The 22,132-nt window shown below is 35.5% G+C and overlaps 1 pseudogene; it reads right to left on the minus strand.

Annotated features, from left to right (window-relative positions):
* Positions 1–15,925: 15,925 nt before the first annotated feature.
* On the minus strand, positions 15,926–20,070 carry LOC141507478 (cyclic AMP-dependent transcription factor ATF-4-like; annotated as a pseudogene).
* Between the last annotated feature and the right edge of the window lie 2,062 nt (positions 20,071–22,132).

A 22,132-nucleotide genomic window follows, 5' to 3' on the forward strand; every position in this document is an offset into this window, starting at 1 on the left:
CCACTGTCAACCTCTCTTGAAAATTCCCTTCTTGGGAATTCTAGTATTTATGTTGAATAACTGCCACTAAGTGGACTACCTAGTTATTCAACTTTCTCAACTACAATGATCTCTTCAACATCATTTCTCTTCAACATTTATATTCACACTTACATGATCATTTTAAGTCATTATCATTAACCCCTAGCAAACAGGCACAATAAATTCTCTCAAGTACAAGTTTGATTAAATCACTTCTCAACTCCAAAACCTTCTCAACATTCTTATTCAGAAAGTTAAATAGGACTTTATACCTAACCTAGTTATACCTTGAGTAGAATAAGTGTATAAGCTGTGTTACCCTGAATCTGCTTGCAACAGTATTTCATCTGTTAGAAGGAAATAGCAAACTACTCTAGTATCTCTGCTAAGAAAACCCCAAATTCAAAATCCTGAAAATCCCAGTTACAACTGAAAAATTACTTAATAGCAACAAAGAACCAGAATAAATAATCCCTTTTCCATCCCTTGACTTATTTGAAAATAGTTTTCATATCGCTTTGAGTTGTTCCTTCTCCAAGTTTAGCACTGACATTTTCTTCAGCAAATTCTCATGTGTCATAGTCTCTAATTCCTTCCTAACTGTTCTATTTTCTGCACATTGTTCAGATTTTTAATGTCCTAGTCACATTGTTATAATCAGAACTCAATTCAGTATTTCAAATGAGACCTAATTAGGGGCTCTATAACCTTTTCCTGAAAATTATTTTTTCATAAAGTCCCATATCTTTCTAGTTTTATATCAAGTATACAAATCAGATAATATATGTAAAGTACTTTGCAGACCTTAAAGCATTTCTATAAAATATTATAATCATTGTTATTTTATTTGTAAAGTCGGTTATTTAACATATCTTTGAATTATATTGATTTCTATTCAATAAAATCTTAGCATTTTTAGAACAATTTTCTTGGTTTTTACAAGGTAATTATGAAGTTGAATGTTGAATATTCAGACCCCATATATATTTTGAACTAATTATGGCATATGTTTTAAATATTTAGCTAAACCTAATTTCTGCCGGTTTTGCTTTCTAGCTTTACAAGCAATTTGTTTTTTGTTTTTGTTTTTTTGCTATAGGGAGTTTTTCTATGCCTATTTAATGTTTTCATGTCTATCAAAGACTAATTATTGAATTTAATTATTTCTCATTCTTTCTTATTTAATTTATTAATCTATAATAAATGGGTTTGATGATTTTTACCTTCTGGTATAATTTGAGGTCTACAAATACCATTCTCTGGAAGACACTGATCATTAAAAAAAAAACATTACAGTTATTCTACTAAAAAGGAGATGAAAAAGGATAGTGATCATAAAGTGTATATGTTTTTAACATTGCCTAGAGAAGCAAAGGAAGTGAATTAATCACAGAAAATTGAATTAACCACTTTCCTTCTTATGTTTTCTCCTACAGTTTTGCATATTGTAAACTTAATCCTACATGTACCCAGAACCTCTTCTCTGTTCTTGTTAACAATGAAAACCTGAAAAACCTACATTTGAGTTTAGATACCATTGAGAACGGAGGACTAGATCTTCTTTTTAAAGTTTTTGGAAATCCAAACTGCAGGATAGAGGAACTGAGGTGAGTTCCCGTATGTTACCTTTTTAGATTTTCTACTTAGCATCATGGACAGGAGTGCATTAGGAAGAGAGAACAAAACCAACCAAGAAATGGAAGGTGGAAATTGTCTGCCTAATCCAGGTTCAGGATTCATAGTCTATAAAAGGAAGGAGAGAAGGAAACAAAAAAAGGAGGCAGGAGGATGTCCCCCTGGAAGTGGTCAGTTGTGTGACCAGTGGGGTAGCTATTATAACATCTAGTTTTAGTTTGTCTTTCATTCTAGAAGAGGACCATGTCATCAGAAAGGTGATACCATGATTTACAAATGAATTGAATTAAAGTGATGGAGAGCTGTGCCAATTCACCAATCTCACTTTCTTCTCTTGAGGCATCTATTTCAGGTGGCCAGATATGAATCAAGAGGACTGGACATGTCCCTGGAAGCAGTGACAGACCTTGACCTTTTAAAAGTTTAGGTCTCTACCATACTCCAGTTTGAATGAGGCATGGCCTATTCTATTATCTATGCTAGATAGGAAAGAAACAACTAGGTAAGGATGGCCTCCTTTACCTAGTCCCCCGTCCCCCCAAAATATCAATCTGGATGTGGAAGGCAATCAGTGTTTCCGGTCAAAATGAAAACAATTGCTAGTTACATTCATTTTTGGATCTTGATCCAAACAATGTCCAAGTGGGGCTTAGCCTGCATCCTATTGTTGGGCAATCAATGAGATCCAGACTTATTTGGGGCTGGTAAACCTAAAGATAGCTGCTAGCTTCTCCTGATGAAAATTTGTAATCCTTTTAGTAGTCTCTACAGGTTATCATTTGATACCCTATATAGATAGATAGAAAGAAGAGTAAAGAAAGAAAGAGAGAGGGAGGATAGAAGGAAAGAAACAAAAGATAGAAAGATTAAAAAAAGAGCAATAAAGAAACAAATAAAAGTTAGAGAGATGGTATGTGTTGCCCACCTGGCCAGTGGTGGAGCATAGGTTATTTGGTCTTCATATTCAAAAAATACTATGACAACAAGGTTGGGATGCCTGACATGCAAGTGAATTGGATTGAATCTGGGGAGGTTAAGCAATGTCATCATTTCCCTCCTAGAACCTTGTGGGTCCAGTGGCAAGATATATATCAGGAAGATTGAAAATGCTGCAGAATACAATAGGAGACCTTGGGCTTTTTAATCTAAGGTCTGTCCCAGGGTTCAGTTTAAGGTTGTTAGAAATCTGTCAAAGAATGATCTCTCTTACATACTCAGAAACAGAATCATTCTGGGGAAGGAGGTTGGAATTTGGTGGGAGGTGGAAAAAGGGGATAAAGACTCTCAGGATTTCTAACTAAAAGAATGGTGGTAGAGGTAAAATTGGGGATTATCCTGAATCACTTTCCTGATCCATGAATTGATAGTGAAAGGGAAAGCAGCATTAGAAAGGGTGGTTAGCAATGCATCAGAAGGAGGGGGAAGCTCAGTGAGAGTCAAAACACTGAGGGAATAAGAAAGGAACAGGTTTAAGATGAAAGCAAATTTAGTAATTATGAATCATTAATTACAGAGAGCCAATAGAGGAAGTGTAGATCTGGACATTTGCAGGGTCAAGTCAAAGGGGCAAGAGATGCAAGAGAAAGTGGGCAGTGGGGGACAGGGGCAAGAGATGCAAGATATACAAGGGAAAGTGGGCAGTGGGGGACAGGGTTTATCCAAAAAAACCACTGGCTGTTCAGAATCACTAGGATGAGGAGACTGTGATGGTGTGGGAGTATGTAAGTCTAGAGGAATCATTCCAGGCAGAGTATTAGTGTCTGTAGAGAGTTCTTTTTGAGTGAGGCAGGTGATTAAAGAGGCAGGTGATTGAGATTCAACCTTATGACAACATTTTTGTGTTCTGTGAGGTCCAGAAGCCCACCTCTCAGCAAATCAGGACTCCTGTAGGAGTTGAAATAAGAGATAGGAAGCCTGTAAGGCTAAACAATGGTCTCTCTAGCATGACAGAATGTCCTGAGGTGAAGACAGGTCAAGAAGGTCTGATTATGGGGCTCATGCAAGGTCCTCTGGGAAGGGACTTGGGTGAAGACAAGTCTGGATCCAGAGCTGATGTAGACCTGGGAAGTTTCTTTTTTATTATTTAATATTTTATTTTTCCAAATATATGTTATGAAAGATTTTCAACTTTCATCCCATATGCATAATATGTATATTTTTAAGTTATAAAATTCCCATCCCCCCCCTCTTCACACCCCACTCTCCTCAGCAGTGAAGTTAGATTAATATTGTAGGTTAATATTGTACATTTGTTAAACATGTTTACAGATTGATCATTTTTGGTATGAAGAATTAGGTTTAAGGAAAAGAAATACATAAGAGATATTTTTTTTTAAAGTGAATGTCGTGTTCATCAGATTTGTTTTGTTTTGTTTTGTTTTTCTTCTGGATCAGGACAGCATTGTCCATAGCCTATCTAATAGAATTGTCCTAGCTCTCTGAACCACAATGCTTCCATTAGAGTTGATCATCCCACAATGTTGTTAACATGTACAATGTTCTTTTGGTTCTGTTCTCTTCGCTTAACAACAGATCCTGTAATTCATTCCATGCTTGTCTAGAGCCTGACCACCCATGGTTTCTTATTATGTAACATTCATATGCCATAACTTGTTTAGCCATTCCCAATTGATGGGCATCCCCTCAATTTCCAATTCTTTGCCTCTACAAAAAGAGCTACTAAGAATATTTTGGAACATTTGGGACTTTTCCCATTTTTTATGATCTCTTCTGAATATAGACCAAGAATTGGAATTGCTGGGTCAGAGAGTATGAACAGTTTTATTGATTTTTGGGAATGTTTCTATATTGCTCTCCAGAATGGTTGGGTCAATTCACTACTTCACCAGCAATGTATTAGTATCCCAGTCCTCCTACACCTTCATCAACATCGATCATTTTCCCTTTTTGTCATCTTAGCCAATCTGATAGGTATGAGGCAATACCTCATTGTTGTTTTAATTTACATTTCTCTATTCCATAAGGATTTAGAGCATTTTTTCAATTTGATTATATAAAATTTTAATTTCCTCATTTGAAAACTATTTGACCATTTATCGATTTATCTATTTGACCTTTGACCATTTATCCATTGAGGAATGACTTGTAACCTTAGAAATTTGATGTAGTTTTCTATATTTTTTAGAAATGAGACCTTCATTAGGACTCCTAGTTGTGAAGATTGTTTCCAAGTTTTCTGCTTTCCTTCAAATTTTGGCAACATTGATCTCCTTAGTACAAAACCTTTTTACTTTAACATAATCAAAATCATTCATTTTTATAGTTTATGATGGACTCTATTTCTTTTTTGGTCATAAATTTGTCTCCTTTCATAGATCAGATAGATAGACAGAGTATTTCTTGGTCTATTAGTTTCACTATGACATCTAAATCCTGCACCCATTTTGATCTTATTTTGGTATAGTGTGAGATGTAGGTTTATGCCTAGTTTTGCCAGATTATTTCCAGTTTCCCAACAAATTTTGTCAAATAATGAGTTCTTATCCCAGAATTTAATGGATTTTGTTGTTCATCTAAAGAAATGCTGATGATTTGAAATGAAATGGTGCACCAACTACCTTGAATTCTTTGCCCAGCAAAGAACGTGTTCCCAGCTATAGTGAAAGGACAGAGAAACAAGCCTCTTTTCCCAGGAACAAAAGACTACTTTATTGAGTATCCTTAATCTCTATATTATATCTTCAGAATACCAGTGGACAACACAAACATATCTCATGAGTTAATCAGTGGGAGTCAATCATACAAAAAGATCATAAAGTTGTTTGTCCAAATTCTTGTCATACTTACTTATCTTTACCATTATGGTATATATCCTGTTATCTTAGGATGAGCTGCTTCTTGGGCAAACACAAAAGTAGGAGAATGAAGAGGTCTGGAGATACCAGGGCAGCAGTCTTGCAAAACAACAGAGGGGCAAGAGGGTCTTGGAGATCTTTGTCCTTGTTATCTCACAGCTGTGAAATCACTAACAATGATTTATGTGGGTTTATTTTATCCTGCTACTTTGCTGAAATTGTTAATTTTTAAGGAGTTTTTTTAAAATGTTTTCTTGGGTTCTCTAAGTATGCCATCATATCATCTGCAAAGAATGAAAGCATTGCTTCCTCATAGCCAATTCTAATTTCAATATCTTTTACTTCTCTTATTGCTAACATTGCTAACATTTCTAAAATTATATTGAATAACAGTAGTGATAATGGGCATCCTTGTTTCACCCCTGATCTTACTGGAAATGCTCTGAGTTCATCCCCATCATATCTAATATTTGTTGTTGGTTTTAGATAGATACTACTTATTATTTTAAGGAAAACTCAATTTATTCCTAAACTTTCTAGTGTTTATAACAGGAATGGATGTTGTATTTTATCAAAGGTTTCTTCAGCATCTACTGAAATCATTATCTGATTTCTTCTGGTTATGTTATTTGATATGTTCAGTTATGGTTTGCGTTTTCCTAATATTGAACCATCCTTTCCTCCCTGGTATAAATTCTACCTGATTATGGTGTATTGCCTAGTAATAACTTGCTTAATCTCATTGCTAAAATTTTATTTGTTTTTTTTATCAATCTTTATTAGGGAGATTGGTCTATAATTTTCTTTGTCTGTTTTGGGTCTGCCTGGTTTAGTTATCAGCAACATGTTGGTTTCATTAAAGAAATTTGGCTGAACTTCTATTTTTTTCAAATAGTTATGCAGAATAAGAATTAATTGTTCCTTAAACATTTGGTAGAATTCATTTGTAAATCCATCTTGACCTGGAGACTTTTTCTTAGGGAATTGATTGATGGCTTCTTCAATTTCTTTTTCAGAAATGGGGTTAATTAAGTAATTTATTTCCTCTTCTGTTAATCTGGCAATTTGTACTTTTGTAAATATTCATCCATTTCACACAGGTTATCAAATTTATTGGCATAGAGTTTGGCCAAGTAACTCAGAATTATCTCTTTAATTTCCTCCTCACTGGTAGTGAGTTCACCCTTTTCATTTTTGATACTGGTAATTTGATTTTTTCTTTTTTAAAATCAGATTAACTAAAGGTTTATCTATTTTATTGGCTTTCTCATGAAACCTACTCTTAGTTTTACTTCTAATATCAATGGTTTTCTTGCTTTCAATTTTATTAATCTCTCCCTTGATTTTCAGAAATTCTAATTTGGTATTTAATTTGTTCTTTTTCTAGCTTTTAAATTACATATCCAATTCACTGATCTCTTCTTTTTCTACTTTATTCCTATAAGCATTTAGAGGTATAAAGTTTCCCCTCAAACTGACTTGACTGCATCCCATGAATTTTTGTATGAGGTCTCATTATTATCATTTTCTTAGATATAATTATTAGTTATTTCTATGATTTGCTATTTGAGCTGTTCATTATTTAAAATTGTTATTTAGTTTCCAATTAGTTTTTGGTTTTCCTTCTGTGACCCTTTGTTGCATGTAATTTGTATTGCATCATTGTCTGAGAAGTATGCAATTATTACTTCTGCCTTTCTGCATTTCATTATAAGGTTTTTATGCTTTAGTACATGGTTAGTTTTGGTATAGGTGCCATGTATTGCTGAGAAAAAAAAATATGTGCTTTCTATTCCCATTAAGCATTTTCCAGAAGTCTATCATATCTAAGTTTTCTAAGATTTCCTTCATCTTTTTAACTTCCTTCTCATTTATTTTTTATTTTTTTTTTTAGTTCTGAAAAAGGGAAATTAAGATCCCTCAATATTAAAGTTTTGCTGTCTATGTCTCTTTGTAATTCACTCAGCTTTTCCTCTAGGAATTTGGATGCTATACCAATATGTGCATACATATTTATTAACAATATAGCCTCATTACTGATGGTGCCTTTTAAAAAGATGTAGTTTCCTTCCTTATATCTTTTAAAGAGATCTATTTTTGCTTTTGCTATACCTGAAATCAAGATCACTACCCCTGATTTTTTATTTACTTCAGCTGAAGCAAAATATATTTTGCTCCATCCTTTTACTTTTACTCTGTGTGTATCTCTCTGCTTCAAATGTGTTTCTTGAAAACAACATATTGTAGGATTCTAGTTTTTAATCCATTCTGCTATCTGCTTCCATTTAATAGGATAGTTTATCCCATTCAAATTAAGTTAGCATCCCTAATTCTGTATTTCCCTCCATGCTATTTTTCTGTTTACATTTTTCTCTTTCCTTAAATCTCATTCCTCTTCAACAAATTTTTACTCCCTTTCCCCTTTAACTTTTCTTTGAAAATTTATCTTTCAGTTTATCTTCACTTATTCCTTTGCCTTCCCTTTTGTCAATCCATTTTCCCCCTATCTTTCCTTCCCCCTTTACCTGTTGAGTAGAATAGATTTTCTAGATTTTAATTTTCATTTATTTTTAAAATTTTTTCATCTATATGTACCACATGGATACTTTTAAGTTACAAAATTTCCTTCCACCCTCCCTTACCACCTTCCTCCCCCTCAGTGGCAATCAATCAGGTAAGCATTGTACAGACATATTTTTGATAAACATGTTTACAGATTATTTACAGTCATTTTCAGTATGAAGAATTAGGGTTAAGGGAAAGAGATACATAAGAGATAACTTTTATAAAGGTTCACTAGATTTTGAAAGGTTCTTTTTTTTGTTTTGTTTTGTTTTCTTCCTCTGGATGGGGATAACATTGTCCATAGCCAGCCTAATATGATTGTCCTAGCTCTCTGAATTACTGACAGGAACTGCTTCCATCAAGGTTGATCAACTCACATTGTTTTGGCTAATGTCTGCATTGTTCTCTTGATTCTGCTCCCTTAGCTCAGTATCAGTTCCTTTATGTCACCCCATGCCTCTCTAGAGTCCAACCATTCATGGATTCTTATAGAATAATAATATTCCATGATATTCATGTACCATAACTTATTTAACCATTTCACAATTGATGGGCTTCCCTTCAATTTCCAATTCTTTGCCACTACAAAAAAGAGCTGTTATGAATATTTTGAAACATGTGGGTCTTTTCCCAATTTTTAGGATTTCTTCTGCATATAGCCCTAGCATTGGAATTGCTGAGGCAAAGGGAATGAACACTTTTATTGCTCTTTGGGCATAGTTCCATATTGCTCACCAGAATGGTTGGATCCCTTCACAACTCCACCAGTAATACATCAATGTCCCAATCCTCACAATTCTCTCCAACACTGATCATTTTCCCTTTTTCTCATCTTAGCCAATCTGGTAGGTGTGAAGTGATACCTTATTGTTGTTTTAATTTTCATTTCTCTAATCAATAATGATTTGGAGCATTTTTTCATATGCTTATATATAGCCTTAATTTCTTCATTTGAAAACTGTTTACTCATATCCTTTACCATTTATCAATTGGGGAATGACTTGCAACCTTATAGATTTGATGCAATTCTCTATTTTAGAAATGGAATCTTTAAGATTGTTTCTCAGCTTTCTGTTTTTCTTCTAATTTGGCAGCATTGGTTTTATTAGTGCAAAACCTTTTTAATATAATATAATCAAAATCATTCATTTTTCAGTTTATGATGTGCTCTAATTCTTGTTTGGTTATAAATTTATCCCCTTTTCCATAGATCTGATAGAATATTTCTTGGTCTATTCATTTATCTATGGTGTCACCCTTTATACCTAATCCTGTATCCATCTTGACCCTATTTTGGTATAGGGTGTGAGATGTGACTCTATGCTTAGTTTTTGCCATACTATTTTCCAGTTTTCATTACAATTTTTGTCAAATAGTGAGTTTTTATACCAAAAGCTGAAGTCTTTGGGTTTGTCAAATAACTGATTGCTGTAGTCTTTTACTAAGGTTTCTTTTGAACCTATCCTAATCCACTTATCCATTACTCTGTTTCTTAGCAGTACCAGTCATTTTTGATGGCTGCCTATTTATAGATCTAGTAGAGATAGGCCTCTATCCTTTTCATCTTTTTTTATCAGTTCCTTTGCTATTCTTGATCTTTTGTTGCTCCAGATGAATTTTGTTACTATTTTTTTCTAGTTTGGTCAAATAGCTATTTGGGAGTTTGATTGGTATGGCACACTAAATAGGTAATTTAATTTGGGCAGGATTGTTATTTTTATTATATTAGCTTGACCAGACCATGAGCAATTGACATTTACCCTATTATTTAGATGTGACTTTGTTTGGGTGAGGAGAGCTTAATAATTGTGTTCATACAGTTTCTGGGTTTGTCTTGGGAGGTAGATTCTCAAGTATTTAATGTTGTTTATAGTTACTTTAAATGGAATTTCTCTATCTCTTGTTCTTGGATTTTGTTGTTCACATATAGAAATGCTGATTATTTATTTGAGTTTATTATATATCCCTGTTACTTTGCTGAATTTGTTCATTGTTTCAAGGAATTTTTAAGATGATTTTCTCAGGTTCTTGAATTATACCATCATATCGTCTGCAAAGAGTGAAAACTTTACTTCCTCATTGCCAATTGTGATTCCCTCATTTTCTTTTAGTTCTCTTATTGCAACAGCTATCATTTCTAATACTACATTGAATAGTAAATGGTGATAATGGGCAACCTTGTTTTACCCCTGATTTTATTAGAAATGCTCTGAGTTTATTCCCATTATATATAATATTGGTTGATGATTTTAGATAGCTACAACTGATTATTTTAAGGAATTTATTACTAAACTTTCTAGGAGTTTTTAAAATACGAATGGATGTTGTATTTTATGAAAGGCCTTTTTCAGCATCTCTTGAGATAATCATATGATTTCTATTGGTTTTGCTATTGCTATGCTCAGTTCTGTTGAATGTTTTCCTAATATTGAACCATTCTTATCTACCTGTTATAAATCTTACCTGATCATGTAATAACTTGCTGTAGTCTCATTGCTAAATTTTTAAAGATATTGTATCAATATTCATTAGGGAGATTGATCTATAATTTTGTTAGTCTGTTCTGAATTGTCCTGGTTTAGGTATCAGTACCATGTTAGCATCATAAAGGGAGTTTAACAGAACTCCATCTTCTATTTTTTTAAAAATACTTTATGTAGAATAGGAATTAATTGTTCCTTAAATGTTTAGTAGAATTCACTTGTAAATCCATCTGGACCTGAAGACTTTTTCTTAGGGAGGTTATTGATGCTTTCTTTCTTCAATTTCTTTTTCTGAAATGGGGTTATTTTAGTAATTTATTTCCTCTTCTGTTAATCTGGGAAGTTTGTATTTTTGTAAATTTTCATCCATTTCACTCAGGTTATCCAATTTATTAACATATAGTTAGGTGAAGTAGCTCTGGATTATCTCTTTAATGTCCTCCTCATTGGTGGATAGTTCACCTTTTACATTCTTAATACTGGTAATCTGGTTATCTTCTTTATTTTTTTAAGTCAGATTAACCAAAGGTTTATCTATTTTATTGGCTTTTTCATAAACCCTAGTGGAAATGTATCTTATTCCCTCTCTAAGTCAAATCTATTGAGTAGAATTTACTCAGTGTTTCACACTCCTTTTTTCCCTCTAAAATCACAATTTTTTGTGCTTCACCTTGTGTTATTTATCATTCAGGTACTATTAATCAGGTATCATTGATCACAGTTTGATTAATTGATGTTTTGATAAGCTCAAAATGTTATCAAAATAACATTTCAGATTGATTGCTTGATTGTTTGGTAAGCAGCATTGTCTCAGAGTCACTAAGTATTCTTCCCTCTTTGTGTCTCATTAGAAGTACACTTTTCAAGAGTCTCAAATTACATCAAATAATAATCATTTTTTACCTTGCCTCCAAGGACACATAATCCTCATGAGCTAAAGTATCATCCAAAGCCAAATCATTTCATAAACTATTTGTACCCATTCCCCCAAGTATACTTTCTCCCACACTTACCCCCACTTCCCACCCAGGGCTCTTATTGCTTTGTTAAGTAAAATATATATTAATACAACTCTGATTTAATTAACTATAAGAATCTCAAAGAGCTCTAATTACTGGGAGGCTCTGAAGATTTGACTCAAGAACTTTACAATTGATTGTAAGTTATGGGAGATATTGACCCAGTTCCACCCAGTTTATGATACCCTGATTAGAGAAAGTGCTAAGCTTTGTGAGCACAGCAGAATTAAAGTAGGTCAAAGTTGACTGAGACACTTGAGTTTAGAGTAAACACACCTGTTTTTCATCAGGCTTGTTGTTTCAAACATCTTGAACTTCTTCAATGTAGAGAGAAGACCCAACCATACCCATATCCTCTAAGTCCGATCTCTTCAATTAAATTTCACCCTTTAATTATCCTAAGAAAAGTACAATTCTCAAGAGTTATAATTATTATACCTTCCCTTTTAGGGTTGTATACAATTTGATGGTCTTAACTAACATTTGTTTTGGTTTATTTTGTTTTTTCCTTCCCCTTTTCATTTACCTTTTTATTCCTTGCTTGAGTCATGTATTTGCAGACTGAATTCTGTCAGTTCTGGTTTTTGTGCCAGGAAATTTTGGAAGTCCTCTATTTTGTTGGACACCCATCTTTTTTCTTAACTATATACTGAATTTTGCCTAAATTCTTGGTTTTAACCTCAGATCTTTTGCCTGCCCATATATGGTATTCCAGGTCCTTCAGTCCTGATAGGTCCTGTGTGAGTCTGATTCTGTTTCCTTTGTATTTACATTGTTTCCTTTATGCTGTTTGTAGTATTTTTCCTTTATTTGAGGGGGTCTGGAATTTGGCTATAAAAGCCCTGGGAGTTTTTATCTTGGGGTCACCTTCTGTATGGGTTATGTGTATTCTTTCAATGGCTATATTGTCTTCTTCTAGCAGATTTGGACAATTTTCCCTGATTTCCTGCATGACATTTTCCAGGTTGTTTTTTTGATCTGGTAGTCTGATGATTCATAAATTATCACTCCTGGATATATTTTCCAGGTTGTTTGTTTTTCCTAAAAGGTATTTTATTTATTTTTTTTATTTCTCTCAGTCTTTTTATTTTGCTTGATGGAATCTTATAGTCTAATAGATTCATTTGTTTCTATTTGTTCAATTTTAATTTTTATGGTTTTATTTTCTTCAGTTAACTTTTGTGTTTCCTTTTCCTTGGTTATTCTTACTTTTAATGGAATTGATTTCACTGGTCAATTTATCATAATTTTCCAGTATGATTCTCATTTCTTTTTTCCATTTTTTTCTTTCTCTTTTTTTTGGTTTTAAAATTCTTTTAAAGCTCTTCAATGAGCTTTTGGATTTGAGTCTAATTCAAAGAGTTGAGACTTCTGCTGTGAGTAATTTTTTCACTGATTTCTTCTTCTGACATGGCATTGTTATCATCTTTATCTTCAAAGTAGTTTTCTATAGTGAAAGCTCTTTTAGCTTTTGTTCTCATCTTTATTGTTTTAGCTCAACTCTTTGGATATAGGGAATATAGATCTAAACTTTTTAAGGTGAAATTGTGATCTGATCCATGGTTCATCATTGGCCAAGATATTTCCTATGCAGTATAGGCCATGCCATTGCACAGGTTATTTCTTCCTTTATGTTCAGGTCCTGCCTATGCAGTGGTTTATTCCCAACCCTGTCCTGTCTTTTGCCCAGGTATTCCCAGGGTTCAGACTTTGTTTGGTTTTATGACCCTCCCTGCTGGCTTGCTGTCTAGCTGCCAGGACCTCAAGCTGTTGGGATTTGGATGACACTGTGGCTTTAAGCCTGAAGTTGGCTTTCCTACTCTCCCACTTCACTTGGCTTTATTTCTCCTTTTCTGTGAAAGAGACAGTCCTTCATTGAAGATCCTCTACAATGTCTACTGTTGAAAATTTCTTTGGATCTTCTCTTTTTCTTGGTGGGATCTGTAGCTTTAATGTCAATGTAGAGGCTTCATTTAGCTTTCCCAGGAAAAAGCTCTGGGAGCATGCTAGCTTCACGTCACTGTCTTGGGCCTGCCCCAGAAGTGCTGATCTGGGAAATTTCTTAAACAAATAGATCAAAAACAAGTGTCCTAGATCCAGGAATAATTCAAGGCCATTTGAAAAAAGATTGCTCAGATGGGCAGAGCCAAGATGGCAGTGTGAAGGCAGGATTTCCCTGGAACTCATTCTCCCAAAATTCCAAAAGCCATCAAATGATGACTCTAGCCAAAATTTAGAGGGGCAGAACCCACAGAAAGACTGAATGATACAATTTCCCAGTCCATGGCAACTTAGAAGTTCTGTGGGAAAGATGTGTTTCACCGGCACTGGGGGTTGGAAAAAAGTCACAACCATAGGGCAGTGCAGCCCAAGGATCACCAGGAACAGCTTGAAGGGGCAGTGAGAGAACTTGGCTGCACCAGAGGGCAGAAGCAATGGCCTCAGAACAGCCCTGCAGTGAGAACCTGCATTGAGAATTGGGGAAGCCAGCCTGAATCCCACAGATGATAAGGGGGTGGGGGGAGATTGCAGAAATCTCTCTGCTCTCCCTGGGGCAGTACCCAGCTGTTTGCACATACTCAGATCCAGGTTGCAGGTTGGGCTTCCATACTAAGATAGTTGAGCTGGGAATCCTCCTCACAGCTCCAAGACAGAGGGGAGCACCTGTGGTTTATCTACATATCAAAGCACAAGCAAGAGAGTGTAAGACCTAGAAGGAATAAAGTTCCAGTAGGGTGTCCCCAAAACCCCCCAAAACTAGGAACTATGCTAAATTAGTCTTAGGCTTAGGAAATGAGCAAACAACAGAAAAAGAAGAATATGACCATAGATAATTACTTTGGTCCCATGGAAGATTCAGAAAATGACAGACTCAAAGCTTCTGTATCCAAAGCCTCTAAGAGAAATAGAAAATGGGCTCAGGGTATGGATAAGCCCCTCCCCCCAAAAAAGATTTGAAAAGCAATTAAGGAAGGTGGAGGAAAAAATGGGAGAAGTGAGAGTGATACAGATAAATCATGAAAACCAAATCAGCTGTTTGATGAAATAAATACAAAAAATTCTGAAGAAAATAATACATTAAAAAAAAAAGTTTAGGCCAAAAGGCAAAAAGCAAAACAAAAGGCAAATAAGGAGAAGAAAGTCTTTAAAAAGCAGAGCTGGCTAGCTGAAAAAGTAGATAAAAAAGTTCTCTGAAGAAAATTACTCTTTCAAATGCAGAATGGAACTAAAGGAAGCTGATGACTTTGTAAGAAATCAGGAAGAAATGAAATTCTTCCAAAAAGAAAATGTGAAATATCTCATTGGAAAAACAACCGACCTCGAAAACAGATCCAGGAAAAATAATTTAAAAATTATTTGGCTACCTGAAAGTCATGACCAGGAAAAGAGCCTAGACTTCATTTTTCAAGAAATAATACAGCAAAATTCTATTCATGGCATTCATTGATAGGGACACCACATTATTATTATTATTAATGTTGTTGTTGTTGTTACTATTACTACTACTGTGGCTTTCATTAAAACATGTTTTTGCTAGGAAACCTACATTATTCATGGTGTTTGCTTCTTAATGAAATCACATTTTGCTTTTTTACCAACAGGATTTCCAAAGTGGGCTTATATAGTTTATACTGTATATTGGTGAAATATATGTATATCTATTGGTGAAATTCAATTAATTTCTGGAATAACCAGACCAATCCACAGATCCATTAACAATGTATTATTGTGCCAGTTTTGCCATGGCTGCTCCAACATTTCTCATTCTTTTCTTTTGTCATTTTTACCTGTCTGAAAGGTGTGAAATAATACTTCTTTAATTCACATTTCTCTAATTGTTATTGATTTATGGAAATTTTCCCTTAAGATTGTTGATGGCATTCTTTCTTTTAAAACTGGCTGTTCATATTCCAAAGGTCTATAAAACTGTGCATATAAATACATATATACATGCATATAAATGCATATGTATATACTTTGATCCTAGAGTCATAATTTGATGGTTTTGGGAGTTTTTTGAGGAACAAGTTTCAGGGAAATACTACCTTCATGCCACCATCTTGGTTCTGCCCCCCCCCGACAGTCTTTTAAAAAGGGCCTTGAATTATTCCTGGATCTAGGATACTTGTCTTTGACCTATTTGTTTAAGAAATTTCCCAGATCACAAACTTCTGGGGTGAGGCCAAGACGGTGGCGTGAAGCTAGCATGCTCACAAACACTGTCTTCCATTTGCCCAACAAGATCTTTTTAAAAAGAGGAAATTGATAGAATGGCTGAACAAGTTATGGAATCTTATTGTTCAATAAGAAACAGTGAGCAGGAAGATTTCAGAAGTACTAGAAGACTGGTGCCTTTGGTGTGAGGGCTGCCAAGCCTTTTTTTGGGCTACTTTCCACCTTTGAGGTCCACCTGAGCCACATAATTGTCATCTGTGGCTCCAAGAAGATGTAGCATGCACAATGGCCACACCCCAATAAACCATTTCGGCAGATAGGCTAAACCAGATTAAGGATGACAGAGGGAGACTTAACCTCAATGGTGAGTAGTGGGGGGGGGGGGGTGTTATGTGAAGTGTTTCACTGGTTGAATGGGCACAGGAGAACAGTTCATTCCACAACCATGAATCCAACTGAAACAGTTGCTATGGAATGCTTCGACCTTGGTTATACATTGAAGACACCAAAGTCATCCAGTGCATCTAGAGCCATCACCAGTTGTCTTGACTCTATCTTGCTATGCTGGGTCATGGGGACTTTGGATGAGAGAGTGAGGTAGATGATTTTGTGCAACTCTACCTCACTTAAAACCAATTTATGCATGCAACAAAAGACATCACTCACTCATAATCATTCCTCAAAGTCCTGTGGTGGCAGGCAAACGAGGAAGCAGCAGGTATGGATGTAGTCACAACCCTACATACAGGTAGCCCAGGGCCATAGGGTTGGTTCTCCCTGAAAACAGCAGTGGGATTTGGCAGCCCCCTGGGTGACTGCCCTTTTAAGGATCACACTGTTCACCTCCTGATATGAGGAAGGGGCTAGAAAAGGTGCCCTGAAAATTGTGCTTATCCAACCCTGGCCTGATTACTATGGCAGATGGGAATCCCACAATGTGGTTGAGACATACATACACGCAAAAAAAATATCTACAGGGGCAGCTAGGTTGCACAATGGATAGAGCATAGGCCCTGAAGTCAGGAAGACCTGAGCTGATATCCATTCTCAGATACCTAATAATTACCCAGCTGTGTAACCTTGGGCAAGCCACTTAACAGCATTGCCTGGCCAAAAAAAAAATCTATAAAAACTTCTTCAAAGAAGATTCCATTCACTATTGGTGCATGAAATGGATGCACACTCATAGACAACACAGGATCTAATAGACCTGAAATACGAACAGCTCTTGATGCAAGAGAAATAAATATTCATCATATCCAAATAGCAGCCCTGAGTGAAACAAGGCTGACAAATGAAGACTGACTGCTTGATGTCAGGACTGTTTACATGTTTTTCTGGAGTAACTACAGTGAAGAGAGTGCTTTGAAGCTGGAATAGTTTTTGCAATCAAAACTAATCTAATCAACATTCTTGAATGTCTACCAAAAAGAGTGAATGACAGATCATGGGAATGAAATTGACACTTCCAGAAAAATGCCATGCCACCATCATGCTCCCTTTCAAATGCAGAATGGAACTAAAGGAAGCTGATGACTTTGAGAGAAATCGGGAAGAAATAAAATGCCTTTGCTCCCAACATGAAGAACACTGATGAAGTTAAAGAAAAATTTTATGAAGACCTGAAGACCATTATCATCACTGTACCAAAAGAGGATAAGCTCATAATTCTGGATGACTTTAATGTTAGAGTAAATTCAGATTATCAGACATGGTAAGGAGTACTTGGGAGAAATGGAGTTCGAAAGAGCAATAGTGATGGTCACTTATTACTGAAGACTTGCACATCTCAGGATCTTCTCATCACAAACACTGTCTTCCATTTACCCAACTACTGGCTCAGTATTTGGGTGGTTCTGAAAGAAAGTATGGGAGAGAAGAGGCATTAGACTAACCATGAAATTGAAGGTCTACAGAGCTGTTGTACTGACCTCATTGCTATATGCCTATGAAATGTGGACAGCCTACTAGAACCACATTGAGAAACTGAATCACTTCCATTTAAGTTATCTTAGGAAGATTCTGAAGATCACCTGGCAAGAGAAGATAACAGACACTAAGGTCTTTTCTCAAGTTAAACTGCCTAGCATTCTGACTACAATGGGTTGGTCATGTTGTTAGATTGCCAGAAGTTCTATGGAGAACTCACACAGGGCAAGTACTCACAATGGATTCAGAAGAAGTGATACTGGGACCCCCTGAAGGTCTCTTTTGTCTTTCTTAAGCACTTTGGAATTGATTGTGCAGCATGGGAGACACTAGGATAGAACTGTCCAGCATGGACATCCTCATTAGTGAGGATGCTGCACTCTATGAGAAGGACAGAATTGAAGCATCCCAAAGGAAACATGACATACATAACTTTAGAATAACCATCCTGGGTCTTCACGTGAACTGTTTGTGATCAAACTGTGGTAGAACATTCTGAGCTCATATTAAACTGATCAGTCACAGTCAGACACAAATACAGTGATGTCATTTTGGTCTTCTTTGATAACGAAGGACAAAAACCAACCTTCCTCCCTCCCTCCCTCCCTCCCTCCCTCCCTTCCTTCCTTCCTTCCTTCCTTCCTTCCTTCCTTCCTTCCTTCCTTCCTTCCTTCCTTCCTTCCTTCCTTCCTTCCTTCCTTCCTTTTTATTGCACAAAATGACTAGTATAAATATATTTTGCATGATTGCACACATATAACCAATATCATATTGATTCCCAGTCCAGGGAAGTGAGAGAGAACAGAGAGAAGGATAAAATTTTGAACTTAAGACTTAAAAAAATTATTAAATTATTAAAAATTTTTTTTGTATTTAATTGGGAGAAAATAATTTTTTAAAATTGCTTGTTGATGCCCTTTGATCATATGTCAATTGAAGAATGACTGTCTTATAAATATAAATGTTTCAATTATTACTTGAACACATAAATTTTTTTGCACTTTTAATATAAAATAATTTATTGAACAAGATAGCACAAAACTTTTATATACACACAATACAAAGTATCTGACTACCTAACAATTTTATGGACTTTTTCTTTTTTACTTTGGTCTTCAAGACCTCTTCTATCAAATCCTTCAAATACTGAATTTCTTTGCTTTAGGGTATCTACGTTCTCCTTCAAAGCCTTATTCCTCTGTTATAGTTCTTTGTATTCTCCAAATAATGCCTCCTGCTCTGACCATTTTTTCTATCTGTAACATGTCAGTCTTCCTATTATGTTTTCCATATTCCATAGCTTTTTAATCTACCCTTTTCTCTTTCTTGTCTGCACGAGAATGGTTATAAGACTTGGGGCAGACAGTGAGAAAAATAGGGTCAGATGAGATCTGGCTCTCATTCAGAAAACCCATGGAAATGGAGGGGGATAAGCTGGAGAGAATCCAGGTAGGACTCAGGGTTTGTATTGATTCCAATTACACTATAATTATCAAAACTTCCTCTTTGATGCCATTTGGCATCATCCCACAAAGAGCTTTAATTTTTTATTTCCTTCCAAGACAGCCACTTCATTACCTAGTTCTAAACTAAAAGAAGGGTCTGGTGTGGAGGTCAGGCCCTTAGAGAAAAGGGAAAAGACTGATGGGAGGTGAGGGGATGACATCATTAAATTCAATCAGAGTTTTCATGAACTGGTCAATTGAATTGAAGGGGACTCTTTTTTTTTAAGTTTTTGCAAGGCAATAGGGTTAAGTGGCTTGCCCAAGGCCACACAGCTAGGTAATTATTAAGTATCTAAGGCCAGATTTGAACTCAGGTACTCCTGACTCCAGGGCCGGTGCTCTATCCACTGCACCACCTAGCCACCCCAGAAGGGGACTCTTTATCATTAGTGCACAAAGGATTAAACAGATTATATCAGTCTCCCAATGTGACAAAAAATTCAGAGTGGGTGGATTCTGGGTCTTCCATATCCAACTGATATCAAAGTCAAATTCCTTCAGATCCATTTTCTCCACCATCCAATCCATGCCTGAGAAAGCATCCTCTTTGCCAGTCTGTGGTACAGAGCAAACCATCCACAGCCAAATCAATCTGAAGAAATTACCTTAGCCATGTCACTGGAGAGCCCATGCATTTGAAGGGTTTGGTCTCCTCCCAGGAGTCATCTAAGGGGTTCAACCTTTCCTAGACTTCCAAATCTGACTGACTAAAGGAGGACAGTAACTTCCCCCACAAGTCATTGTTTAGGAAGCTAATCTGAGCTATGTAATAGGGATTCATCAGTTGGAGAAATGCAGAAGTGTCGAGGGTCTTTTTCATAGGTGACAGCAATCCTGCAGATAGATACCTTGCAAAACACCACGGTTTTGCTAGTGGAGTTTGCCATTGAAGAGCCAGGATCTGCTGCCTTAGGAACACCATGACTTGAATGAGGGGTGGGGGGGTGGGGGGGTGGGGGAGGATTAGGCTTTGATCCTGGAGCAAGCCCAGTATAGGTCAGAATGGGTTGAGAGATAGGGGATAAAATGGAAGCACACTATTCTCTGACTGGACCTTTTTCAAAGAAACTTGATCCAAAGATTTTTTTGCCCCATTTTATTGTCCTTCCCCCCCCCCCATTTTAGCAGCATTGTTTAAGCAAACACTTTAATTTCATGTAATCAAAAATTTCCATGTAAACTATTATAATCCTCTCTATCCCTTTTCGGTCATTAACTTTTTTAGAAAAGGCTATTAAAAACAAATTTAAAAAAACAAAAAACCTTCCATTTCTATTCTGTCTTGATGAATTATTTTTTAAAAATTCTGAATTTAACAAATATTAAATTGAATAGGCTTTTATTACATATAATAAGAAGAAAAAAAGAATTATTTTTGAAATTTGGAACTCATGTGTATTGCTTGATTTTATTTTTAAATATATAAAACCAATTTGTAGTTTTTAAAAAACTATGCCTTAATGATTTTTTGTTCCATTTTCCATTCACTATCTGATGAACATAGAACAGATTTGAGATCAAATTAAATCAAATCTGAATTTATTAATCTGGATGTAATTAATGGTAATATTTCAATTTCCAAAGCTCAATATACTTAGCACTTCAAAATTTTAAAAAATTATTATTCCTAAATTCATGCTTTTTCTTTTTCTGTGAAAGATATATATTCATCTTTTCCCTTATTTTCTGGGGTCAGAGGTAACAGGTCATATTAACTTGCCCCAGGCTTTTTTTTTGTCCAAGTTCCACAGAATCTCATAGTGTCTAACCCCAGTTGCATAAATACAGAAATCTCCTTTACAACATTCTTGTTCAATGGCTATCCGATTTCTGCTTTGGGTCCTCCTATGATGGAGTGTTCTCCATTGTTCTTCTGAGACAGCCGAGGCACACTTTATATGTCTCTAAGGTTTGAGAGGGTGGAGGAAGGGGGAAAAGTAGGGGACTTCAAGTGCCTGAAAAAAGACATTATATATGTTCTGCTTAGTCTCAGGAGGGAAGATCTGGAAGCTGTAGAGAGTCAACTTTTCCATATATTGGGCAAAGACTGTCTAAGTCACCATCTCATTTTTCCCTAATTCTGAGTTAGAGAACTGGAGTATCAAGATATATGTGATAGTTCTAGTCAAGGAGAAGCTAGATGGTGAGTCTGTGCCCATGTCCTATTGCTTTGGAGGGCATGGACTGTGTCTAATAGAGCTATTAAAATTCATAAGGCCATATAGCAGATGGCTTTTATTTTAGGTTTTGATTAATCATAATTATTCTGTGAACCCCAAGAAAGTTACTTTATTTCTTTTTGCCCCAGTTTACTATGCTATAAGGGGGATACTAACAGCACCCACATCCCAGAGTCATGTGGAGATCATTTGATAATAAAGGGATTAACACAATGCCTGACATAGGGAAAATGTGATTGTTAATGATAAAGGCTTTTATTATTTCTTCAACTAAATATACTTGATACTTTAAAGTTTTAGATGTTATTATTATACACTGTCAGTGGTGATGAGGTGATGTATGTATATAGGTAAATACACATAAATACACAAATAAGATATATATAGCATAGCATTATGTTTCTAAATTTTCTTATATTGTGAAATTTAGGAACAGATAAGCTGTTAAAAAGCAACTTCTACAGATTGGAACAATTCTAAAGTATTACCTTATACCTGTTGAGTTCACTAATAGGACAAAGAGAAAATGACAAATGTTAGAAGGAATATAGACTAAATGAGACATTAATGCATTGTTGAAGAAGTTGTAAATGATTTAACAATTCTATAAAGAAATATGAAATTTGCCCAAATGGCTACAAAACCATACCTGCTCTTTGATGTAGCAGTGCCACTATTAGGTCTATGTTCTGGAAGAGATGAAAAACAGAAAGGAAAAAGACATATATGTATAAGTATATTTATAGCAACTCTTTTATAGTAGCAGGGAGCTGGAGATTGAGGGGATGCCCATTGGTTGGGAAT

The sequence above is a fragment of the Macrotis lagotis genome, chromosome 1, assembly GCF_037893015.1.
Source record: "Macrotis lagotis isolate mMagLag1 chromosome 1, bilby.v1.9.chrom.fasta, whole genome shotgun sequence".
NCBI classification, from domain to species: Eukaryota; Metazoa; Chordata; class Mammalia; order Peramelemorphia; family Peramelidae; genus Macrotis; species Macrotis lagotis.